The following is an 11,169-nucleotide window of genomic DNA, read 5'->3' as shown; positions in this document are numbered from 1 at the left end:
TATTAACCGACGATCCCAACATGCATATTGCAGAATTTTTAATGGGATGAAAGAATATTTTGGTGAGAGAATTTTTAGCCGAATATATTAAGCTCCGTTTATTTCCATATACTCTGAAAGATTAAGCAAGGAAATGGCTCCTCACACTTCCATCTGGAAGCATTACAACTTGGGCCCAACTCAGTGAAATTTTTTTAAACAAGCATTATCTAGCTTCAAAGACTCTTGACATGAAGAGTTTCATGAGGCGTGGGAACGGTTCAAAGAGTTGATTAAAAAATGTCCACATTCTGGTATTAACAGTGCTGATCAAATGCATATACTTTTCAAAGGGTTAAATATAACAATAAAAACTCTTGTCAACGCGTCATGCGGAGGTTCGTACAAGGATAAAAACGCACAAGAGGCTTGTTTATTATTTGAAAAACTGGCAGCAGATACACAACAATGGGCGATTGAGCAACCCCAATCTAGGTTTGTTTTTTAGATGTCTAATGGTTCTCTATATGTGTCGGCACAAATTGAAAAAATGGAGAAAAAACTTGAAAGATTTGATGCAAAATTTGACATGTTATTACAAAGAATTCTGGGTTCACAGGTTGCTGAACAACAACCCTTACAAGTTGCCTGCAGCATTTGCAGCATGACAACCAATGATTTTTTTAGCTGTCCACATAAAGATGCTTATCCAGAGTTTATAGCGAAGCAGGTTAATTCATTTATTAATTTTCAACGTCCCCGAAATGACCCCTATTCAAATTTTTACAACCCAGGTTGGAGAGATCATCCTAATTTAAAGTAGGATAAAGATCAGCTTGCAAGGCCACAATTTCAACAACAATTACAGCAACCTGCTGCACCTAAGGCGGCGTGGGAAATTGCAATTCAAAAATTAGCAGCAACTACAAATGCAAGATTTGAACAGACCAATCAAGAAATCCATAATATGCATGCAACAATGAAAAATATGGAACAACAAATTGGGCAGATTGCGTTGCAGGTTTCAGAAAGAGCACTGGGTACGTTTCCTAGTCAAACAGTACATAATCCAAAAGGATGAGAAGAATGCAACGTTGTACGGACTTTACGATCAGGCAAAAGCTACAACCACAAACATGAAAATTCTGCTAGAAATTCACGGGCAGCAGAATTGCCCCAAACTAAATCTGATACTTCTGCAAATTTTGGGCAACCCCAAGACAGATCCGAAAATACCACAAAAATTGCAGAACGCATTTATGTGCCTCCCATGCCTTATTCTGAAAGGTTGAAACCTAAAGCTAAAGATCAACAGTTGACAGATTTTATGAAGACTTTGGCTAAAGTTTAGATTAATCTACTATTAATTGATGCAATCAAGAACATTTCATCTTATGCCAAGTTTTTTAAGGATGTTTGCACAAAGAAAAAGAAGCTCGTTGATTTTGAAAAAGTGATTCTTACAGAACAATGTAGCATAGTTCTATTACACAAATTGCCTCCAAAGAAAAAAGATGGGTAAATTACATAGTAGCCCCTCAGGTTTGAGGTCTATTGCAATCTTATACAACATCTTTAAAACATTTCACTTTCATACCTCAAGTACTATTTTATTTCAATTTCATACAACCGTTAGATTTTCCATCCATGGATCTGTTAAATGCTGACGTGGCTGCCACATATATAACACGTGGCTGCCAAATGTCTGCCATGTGGCAAATAAAATAATTTTTTTTTTTAAAAAAAAAAACCTGAAATTGGAAGAAAAAAAAAAGGGACTGAACCCAGAAGAAGGAGGAAGAAGAAGAAAGGGGAAGAGGAGGAGGAGGAAGAAGAAGAAGAAGAAGAAGAAGAAAAAAGAAAGGGGTCCGAACCCAGAAGAAGGAGGAAGAAGAAGAAAGAGGATGAGGAGAAGGAGGAGGAAGAAGAAGAAAAAAAAGAAAAGAAAGGGACCGAACCCAGAAAAATGAGGAAGAAGAAGAAGAGAAGAAGAAAGAGGAGGGAGGAGAAAGAAGAAGAAGAAGAAAAAAAAGAAAAAAAAAGAAAGGGGTCCGAACCCAGAAGAAGGAGGAAGAAGAAGAAAGAGGAGGAGGAGGAGGAGGATGAGGAAGAAGAAGAAGAGAAGAAGAAAGAGGAGGAGGAGGGAGAAGAAGAAGAAGAAGAAGAAGAAGAAGGAAAAAAAAAAGGGTCCGAACCCAGAAGAAGAAGAAAGAGAAAGAGAAGAAGAAGAAGAAAGAGAAAAAAAAAAAAGGGACGGAACCCAGAAGAAGAAGGAGGAAGAAGAAGAAGAGAAGAAGAAAGAGGATGAGGGGGAGGAAGAAGAAGAAGAAGGAAAAAAAAAAAAAAGGGTCCGAACCCAGAAGAAGAAGAAAGAGAAAGAGAAGAAGAAGAAGAAAGAGAAAGAGAAGAAGAAGAAAGAGAGGAAAAAAAAAAGTGGCAAATATGTTTTTTTTTTTTTTTTTTAAATTAAAAAATTATTTTATTTGCCACGTGGCAGACATTTGGCAGCCACGTGTCATATATGTGGCAGCCACGTCAGCATTTAACAGATCCATGGATGGAAAATCTAACGGTTGTATGAAATTGAAATAAAATAGTACTTGAGGTATGAAAGTGAAATGTTTTAAAGATGTTGTATAAGATTGCAATAGACCTCAAACCTGAGGGGCTACTATGTAATTTACCTAAAAAAGATCCAATGAGTTTTACTATATCTAGCACCATTGGAAATTGTGATTTTAGTAGTGCTTTAATTGATTTAGGTGCTAGTGTAAACTTAATGCCTTATTCTGTTTTTAAACGTTTAGGTAAAGGAGAGCTGAAGCCAACCTCCAACATTATTCAATTGGCCAACCATTCAATTACCTAACCTAGAGGCATCATTGAAGATGTTATTGTAAATGTTGACAATTTATATTTACCAGCTGATTTTATGGTGTTGGACATGGATGAGGATTTGACAACACCCATCATTTTGGGCCGCCCATTCTTAGCAACATCCCAGACTCTTATTGATGTTGAAGCCGGAACACTAACATTTCAGGTCGCAGATCAAATAGTTGTTTTTAGGTTGTTTGAAGCAAGCATACATTTAGGTGATAAGCAAGAATGCATTCATGTTGATGCATTAGATGGTTTACCTAGTGCCGAGTTTATGACCAGATCATCAACTGACCATCTGTACAGAAAGCCTCCAAAATTGATTCATGATTGCATAAGTCTTAAAATGCAACAGCAAAGTATGCAGCATGATGTCCAGCTGATTAACATTAAGAAAAAACATGACAATTTGCCAGGCAGCCTAAATTTTAAGAAAATACAGCTTGGTAGAAAGGTGTGGTTGTTAAATTCCAGTTTCAAGTTAATTCTAGGGAGACAAGAGTCTTGGTGGAAAGGACCTTATATGGTTAAACAGGTTTTTCAAAATGGTAATATGGATATTGAACCAGAGGGCAGGGGTTGTGTGCTCAAGGTTAAGAAGTATCTACTAAAGCCATTCCGAAGGAAGTTTAGTGCACGCGAGTCACTGACTCTAAAGGAACAGTGATCTAATCACCAGGCTTCTATGACGTCTAGCTACAGACTTAAAATAAAGAGCTTATTGGGAAGTAACCTAATTTTTCTAAACTCTTTCCTAATTTTATTTTTCGTTTGATTTTCACTTTAATTATTATTTTTAAATTACTAGATGCATTTATATACCTAAGTTTTTCACAAAAAAAATTAATTTAAAAAAATGAAAAATCCAAAAATATGTTGCTTCCTTTATTTACCCAGTTGATTTTATTTTTTTAACGCATATTGGTTAATTGCAGGTTGCATACATGGAAAATAAAGAGCATCCTACACTGGAATCATGCACACAGCAATAAAATCTACATTAACATCACCACATCTACACTATGCTGGAAGATATAGGAATCAAATCCATTCGAAATTATACCTCCGAGATGACCAGATCTGGGGTCCTAAGGGCTTTTTGCTGTTTTTGTCCTTTGAGCTTGTGTGTTTACTACCCTTTTTCCCTTGAATATTTCATAGATCTGCATACCCTACACAGCAAGCAACCATATGAGTACATGTCGGGACAAATAATAAACATTTATACATATCAAGATCCAAACAGAGTCTAGAATTTGTCTTACCTTCATATGGATAATAGATTTCGGGATGTCCGAGCGGTTCATGTCCTTTATCATTGCTGCACTGAAGCCACACTGGGGTTCCTACACATATCAGAACAGAGTTTTACTCAGCATATGCCTTTCATGAACCAGACCATGTCTCATTTAAATACTCAACAGTCCAAAGATTCATAGATCAAACACTTTGAGATGTCTCTTACATTTTCTTACTGGATCTGAAGCTGGTGCACCCTTTCTTCTCGGATCTGTCGGAGATCAGAGTGCCCTGTACGAAGAAACAGAAAACAACACATCCTTATGAGTTATGACACATGCAGGGGGTCCTGAGGCATCACTTTCACAAATGAGATCTCCTCACTAGTGGAGAACAACACTTTTACCTTTGCAAGACCCAGATCTGCACTGTCATAACTGGTTTTCATTTTTCTTGTCATTGTTAAGTTTCCAGATCGATGACATGTGCCCACAAACTAAATAAACATAAGTATACACATGTAGTATGGAGTATCTGAGACATAAAAACAACCGCATTGAGCTGCTCGAATAAAGTTAAATAGATGCACATATCTTATCTTCACATTTCCATGGCAGAAGCTGAAGGGTTTTGGGTTTCAGCAGAGACAAGCAAATGGTGTAGATCGGCTTGGATTTGTAACCATTAGGGGTCCTCACACCAATAAAACCACATGCATGTATTAGTTTTTGTTCCATTTCTTGAAAACAAATAAATTGGACAGTGAAACCAAAAGATTGGAGGATGATTTTACCTTTGGGTTTCAGTTTTCTGATTTTCTACCACAGCTAGGTACTCACAGAGGTGTGTTTATTGCTGGATTATGGAAGACTATAGATGCAGCGCTTAGAGAGGATGAAGGAACTGCTGTGAGATGGAAGGGTTGTAATAATGGGCGCTGGTGCGAACATGAGACGAGAGAGGAGAGGGCTGATTTTCTAAAAAGACAGAAGGCTCTTGCATTTCTGAGAACAATGAAGAAGAAAGACAGAGCAGAGATGGATGGGTTTAAAATGAGAGCAATAATTTCTGATTTTATAGACACAGAGAGCGATTCGGTTTCTACAAACAACGTCATTGTTATTCAGAAAAGGATGGGAATGGACAGAAAAGAGTCGTTCGACTCTTGGCTCTAGGAAAATGTATCAAGAGCATCCAATGCCTATTTCAGAGAAAGAGCGTTTCTGGTGCTCGTGTGTGTAATGCGTGTGAACAGCACACTGGGTTGCTTTGTCCCTATTTTCGTGGGCTTTTCTTCATGTTTTCCTAGGTTTTTCATGGCCCAATGTGTGACTCCTTATGAATTTGGATCCCTTCATGTCATTAGTCACACCAGGTGCATGTTTTCCTTTCTTTAATTATTTATTTATTTTGTTACTTTTCCTTGGTTTTTCTTTAGTTTTTTTTTATTTGTTATGTTTAGTTCAGGTTTCATTTTTGTCTTAAATTTTATTTTCTTTTATTTTGTTGTCTTTTATATTTTATTTTATTTTCCACACCTTGAGGAAAATGTGTGATTTAAGTTTAGGGGTTTGAAAGTAAATTTTAGGCTTTTAATTTTTTTATGTCAGTTACAAATTTTCATTCTTTTTAAGTTAATATCCATAAATTATTTTAAACGTTAGAACAAATGGACATGGTGAAGATTAATCCCACAGTAGAGTCTTTTCTATATATCGTTGCTTAGATACTAATTCATGAATTATACTTTGAACTTTGCACATCACACCAACATGGTTTGTGGGGAGTGAGATTGAAACACTTGCCTTTAGTCTAAGTTTATTTTTAATTTTTGTTTTAAGTAAAGTCAATTATTATTGTGAATAAAGTAATAATTGTCTCACCCGAGGCTTTGCCTAGTAACCAGGTCATGACTACCCATTCGTAAGTCCAGAGTGCCCCTGGGCAACGAAAGGCAGTTTTGTGAATATTGGCTTCAGCGATAAAAATCTAGTTGTAGCCAGCATGTCTGTCCATGAAGGAAAATATTTCATGGCTGGCCACAGTATCAATTAACAAATATGAAATTGGCATCGGATATTCATCTTTGGGGGTTGCCAAATTCAAATTACGAAAATCGATGTAAATGCGTAGAGCGCTACTTTTCTTTAGCACTGGTACGATATTCGCCAACCATTCGACGTATCGAGCAGTACTAATAAACTCGACTTTTCAAAGTCGAACCAGTTCTTCTTTTATGTCGAGTTACACTTCGATTGAGAATCGCCAGGGGGGTTGGCGAAAAGGCTTACAACCAGCTTTGATGCGTAATTCATGCTCGACGAAGGTTCGATCCAGACCAGGCATCTCATGGTAACTCCAAGCAAAACAATCTTTAAATTCGTTTAGTAACTTACAAAGTTCGGCTTTCATGGGTTGGGGTAACAAAGCACTAATAAATAATGGTCAAGGGTCATCAGCCATTCCAACATTGATTTCTTCTAATGGGTCTTTGACTTGGGGCCGACTATCTTCGAGCTCGGCTGGGGCAGCTTGGACTTGATCAAGGGAAAGGACGAGACTGTTGTCTTCTTCAGTAAGAAACTCCACAAGGTTTACACCTGAATTCGGTTGTTTGGAAATAGTATACCGATTGGCCAGCAATCGTTCCATAGTAGATGAAACCGTGGCCCGGCATTCTGCATGTTTGGTGTCAGACATCGAGATCGATAAAGAGGTTAGCCAACCCAAGTCTCGCCGAATCCTGGTGAACAGTCTCAATGCCAACCTCAATGGCTTTCTGAACCAAAATCTGAGTCGACCGTGCTTCGTTGTTGAAACCTTGCAAAGTAATGTAACCAACGTGGTCGTTGTAGTAACGCGCCTGGATCATGTTAGCTTTGAACAGCTGATTGTCTGGCTAATGAACCACAACTGATTCACCATCCCAGAAGATGAGGACTTGATATAAAAATGAAGGGATATAGCCTGTTTGATAGATCCAATCCCGACCAAGCAATGCCTTATATTCGGTCATGCGATTGCGACCTGCGATATTAACTTCTAACGGAAGTACCCCCTTGGTCTGGGATTTGTCTCTGATGAAGCTACTCATGGTGACCCCTGATGGAATAAGTTCGTTGTTAGAGCGATGTAGTGCTTTCATGATGGAGACGGGCATGATATTGACCGTTGTTCCGCAGTCGATGAAGATTTTGGAGACTGGATATCCTTCGATATGGGCTGTAACATATAACAGCTTTAAATGATGAAGATTGCTGAGGAAGAGCAGGGAAATAGCTCTGTAAGAACCGCTTTGAGTTTGTCTTCTTTGTTTACTTGCTCATCTTCCTCCATGATGACGAAGTCGACTTACGTTGCTTATTCGGCAACCACGTCACCATCCAAGAAGTTTGGTTGGGTCGTGGTTGCCTGAAATTCAGTCGGTAGAACATGGACCATGCCAATTTCTATGTTGTTGAGAACTGGCGGGCACATTGGGTCATGATCGTCGTTTTCCGGACTATCGAGCTAAATATCCTGTTTTGGCGTGTCCTCGACCTAATCATTTTATTGTTCTTGTGACACATCACTGGATCTGTTTCATTCTGATTGTTATCCCCAAGCTCGCTCGACGTTGAAGCCCAATCTTGTTCTTGCGATGCCTTACGGGCACGCTCCTGATAGGTAATTTGTGCATCCTTCATGTCTGGGTAAGCATCTAATTGTGCCACGCGTTCTTTCTCATAGACCGTCAGGCTGAAAAGACTTCAAAATGGTATCGTAAATATTATAGGTCCTCGAGGGAGAAAGGAAGCTCGATGTTATCTGTATTAGTATATGGATCGACCTTGAAGCCAAGAACTTGAGCTTCACGTATATGCTTGAACCGAGCCTTTATCCCCAGATCAGTGGTTTTTTTAATAATCTGCTTCTCAGACTCTTCTATTGTGGTCTTAAATTCATGATTGATCGTCTTCTTTCCCTAAAGTAATTCGACTATGATTGTTAAGGGCTATCGGTCATCTTCGTTATCTGGTATTTCTTTTGACTACCATTTGGTAGCCGAGGTAGCCTAAGCCGCTTGTCGACGAGCCATGTAGTCTCTTCACTAGCGCCGGCATTTCTGCGATTTAGAAAGTGCGGTATATATGCCGATTGGAGAATTATAACTATACCACCATTGGTCGCGTGCCTCAGGCGGCTTAAAGGTCTTTTGGCTCAGGAAAGAATTCGAGCTGCTAGAGTTGCATGCATAATAATCCTCGTTATAAAACGGTGTGTCGAAATCAAGGCATCGTCTGGCTGAAAGCAGCTTATCAATCCGTGTTTAAGGGCCGAGCCTATCGAAAACTTTCTGATGTTGGCCTGCGCTAAACACCTTTTGAGGTGTCTTTGCGGTCGTATGAGGCAATCGTTGTATTAAGGCCCGAGGTGGTTTATCTTTCGGCTCGATGAAGATGACGTTTTCTTTACACCGACTACATAAAATCACCGGCCCATCTGCTTCCTCTGCGTTGGAGTCTGACATGGGCTCGATGCAGCTGGTCCTGAAAAATCTTTAGGCGACTCGTTTGAAAATAAATCAATTTTGAGCCATGGTCGAGAGTTCTGCTTTGGGACGTGTTGCATTGGAACGAACTCAGCCTTTCCTTTTCCTTTATCTTTAGGTAGACGAGCATTTACCACGTTTATTGTCGCCATAAGAAATGGGTCGGTATCGACGCCCATTTTCTTTTCTGGAAACTTGAGTTTACCATTGTCAATCCAGCTTTGGATGACGTCTCGAAATACGACGCAATTGTTTGTTGTGTGCTTGTTCGAGTTATGGTACTTGCAATACGTTTTTCCTTTCAATTCTTCGACCTTGGGGATATTATGTCCAGGCCGAAGTTTGATAATTTTGGCAAGTAGCAGTTGATAGAAGATGGCGTCGGCCTTAGTAATGCCAAAAGTATAAACTTTCGCTATTTTGATGGAAGGCTGTTCAGGGGCCTAGCGAGCCTTGGCATCATGGGGATTGGCATGAGCCAACACCTTGCATATATATGGTTTGTCGATTATTATCTCGATCGCGTCTATACTGGCATATTCTTCAGCTTCGACCGACGTATAACTGACCGTGGGGTTTTTGTAAATTGTTCCTCAGGACGGGGACTTCGAAGCCTTCTCTTTCAGAGTAAATAGTCGTATTGCTCGACATGTTGAGATAGTTTGTACATGTCACAGAAGTTTGCCCCCAAGAATTTCTTTTTGTACTCCACATCCAGCCCATTCAAAACGAGCCTAACAAATTCGACTTCAGGGAGAGGTACTCGGCACCAATTTCTGGCTGATTTAAACCTTGTAAGATAATTCATTGGTGACTCATCAAATGCCTAAGTTATCCTGGCCAATGAAGAAACTGACATTTCCATCCCCGGCCGATGTAATTGCTCATGGAATTTTTCAACCAGTTTCTCCCAACTTTGGATAGAGTTAGGTGGGAGGTTGAAGTCCCAAGTGAACACTGAGCCTATCAACAAGAAGTTGAATAGTCACAGTTTATGGAAGTCACCATTAACATCTTCGCATTGCACAGTGAACCGAGCTACATGTTCTAATGAGGACAGGGATGATTCTCCCACAAAAAGGCTGAAATCTGGGATCTTAAAGTCTTTAGGATATTCAAATTTTTCTACATAAGCTGGGTATGGATGGATGAATTTTAGGAACTTCGGCCCTTTTTTCAAGGCCGAATCAATCATTCTTTGGACGTCGATCATATCGACAAATGTTGTTTCTACTCTCTGGTCGGATCCATTTGATCTACTGCTTGATCCTCATCTTTTTTCCAAGTCAATCATTTTGAGCAGAGCAGATCATGTTTCGACCTGTATCGTTAATAATGGATTACTCTTAGGTGGAAGTTGTCAGGAACGATTAGCGGGTCCACCTTCGTAAACTTTACTAACTAATAGTTAGAGTAATTTGTTGTGTGCCTCACCATTACTACATATTACCTCAAGTATACTTTTTACTTCTCGACTGAAATAATGAGATTGCTCTTCAAGTCTTCTCCAAAGAAAAGATCTAGTCGGTGGATCAGAACTTTCCCCACCATTCTCATCGTAATCTTCTATTAAAACGCCATTGGTTTTGTTAGGGGTTTCCGCATTATGAGGCTGGCCGCCGAGGCCAACTTCTTTTTCTCGGTGTGTCGCACTTGTGGCCCCAGGCGTCACGGCAATAGGATGATTATGTGCCTATGACGAGTCTTCTTGTACTGGGTTCTAAACTGGGAGGTTGGTCGTGGACTTTCCCATGATTATTTTCTTTTAACCAATCGTGTCCCAATGTTCATGAACTTCGTAGTATTAGCACTAAGTCCCACTGGGCATGACAAAATGTTGACTCTAAATACTACCAAGCCTATGTGGCACGCAGGCCGAGTAATTAATAAGCTAACTAAGTCATTCGGTTATGTGTGGGGCGTGCCAACTCGTCGGCCGAGCTCAGCCAGGAAGTAAAATATGTTGATGTTGCGTTGAGCATGCTGCTGACTTCTCGATTTTGTGACTGCGGTCGAGGAAAGAACATGTTTCGGCCTTCGGGTTCTAGAACCTAAAGACAAGGCTGCTAATCCTGCGAAGTTCACGGATCGTCAGCGCTGGGTTCGGTCACAGTGATTATATTCGTAAGAGTATAAGCACGCCGAACTGGCACCAAACTATACAGACACAAGTACTCAAAAGAAATGTATGTCTTGATGGTGAATGTGGTTAAGCTGTCAAAACGCCGAACTCTAAAACTTACTTGTGATTATCCAATCATAAAACAACTCGGCGTTCAATACGCCGAGCCCAGTAATCTGTAACACCTCACTTAGCTGAACAAGCTAGTGAGATGACCTCTGCCAATAAGGATTCGAAAATCTTTCTCGATCAAGACTTGGATAGGTAATCAATCGTCCGAGAAGCAGTGTTGTTTATCGAAACTGTAGGTTATCCTTGATCTACTAATTCTACAGCTCCAGTGCTGTTTATCCAAACTGAAGATGTCGCCGGTTGCCTTCACAGTGCTGTTTATCCAAATTGAAGATGTGTCGGCGAG

This window comes from Malus sylvestris, chromosome 2 (genome assembly GCF_916048215.2).
Source record: "Malus sylvestris chromosome 2, drMalSylv7.2, whole genome shotgun sequence".
Taxonomy (NCBI): Eukaryota; Viridiplantae; Streptophyta; class Magnoliopsida; order Rosales; family Rosaceae; genus Malus; species Malus sylvestris.
Note: the sequence above shows the minus strand (reverse complement) of the source record.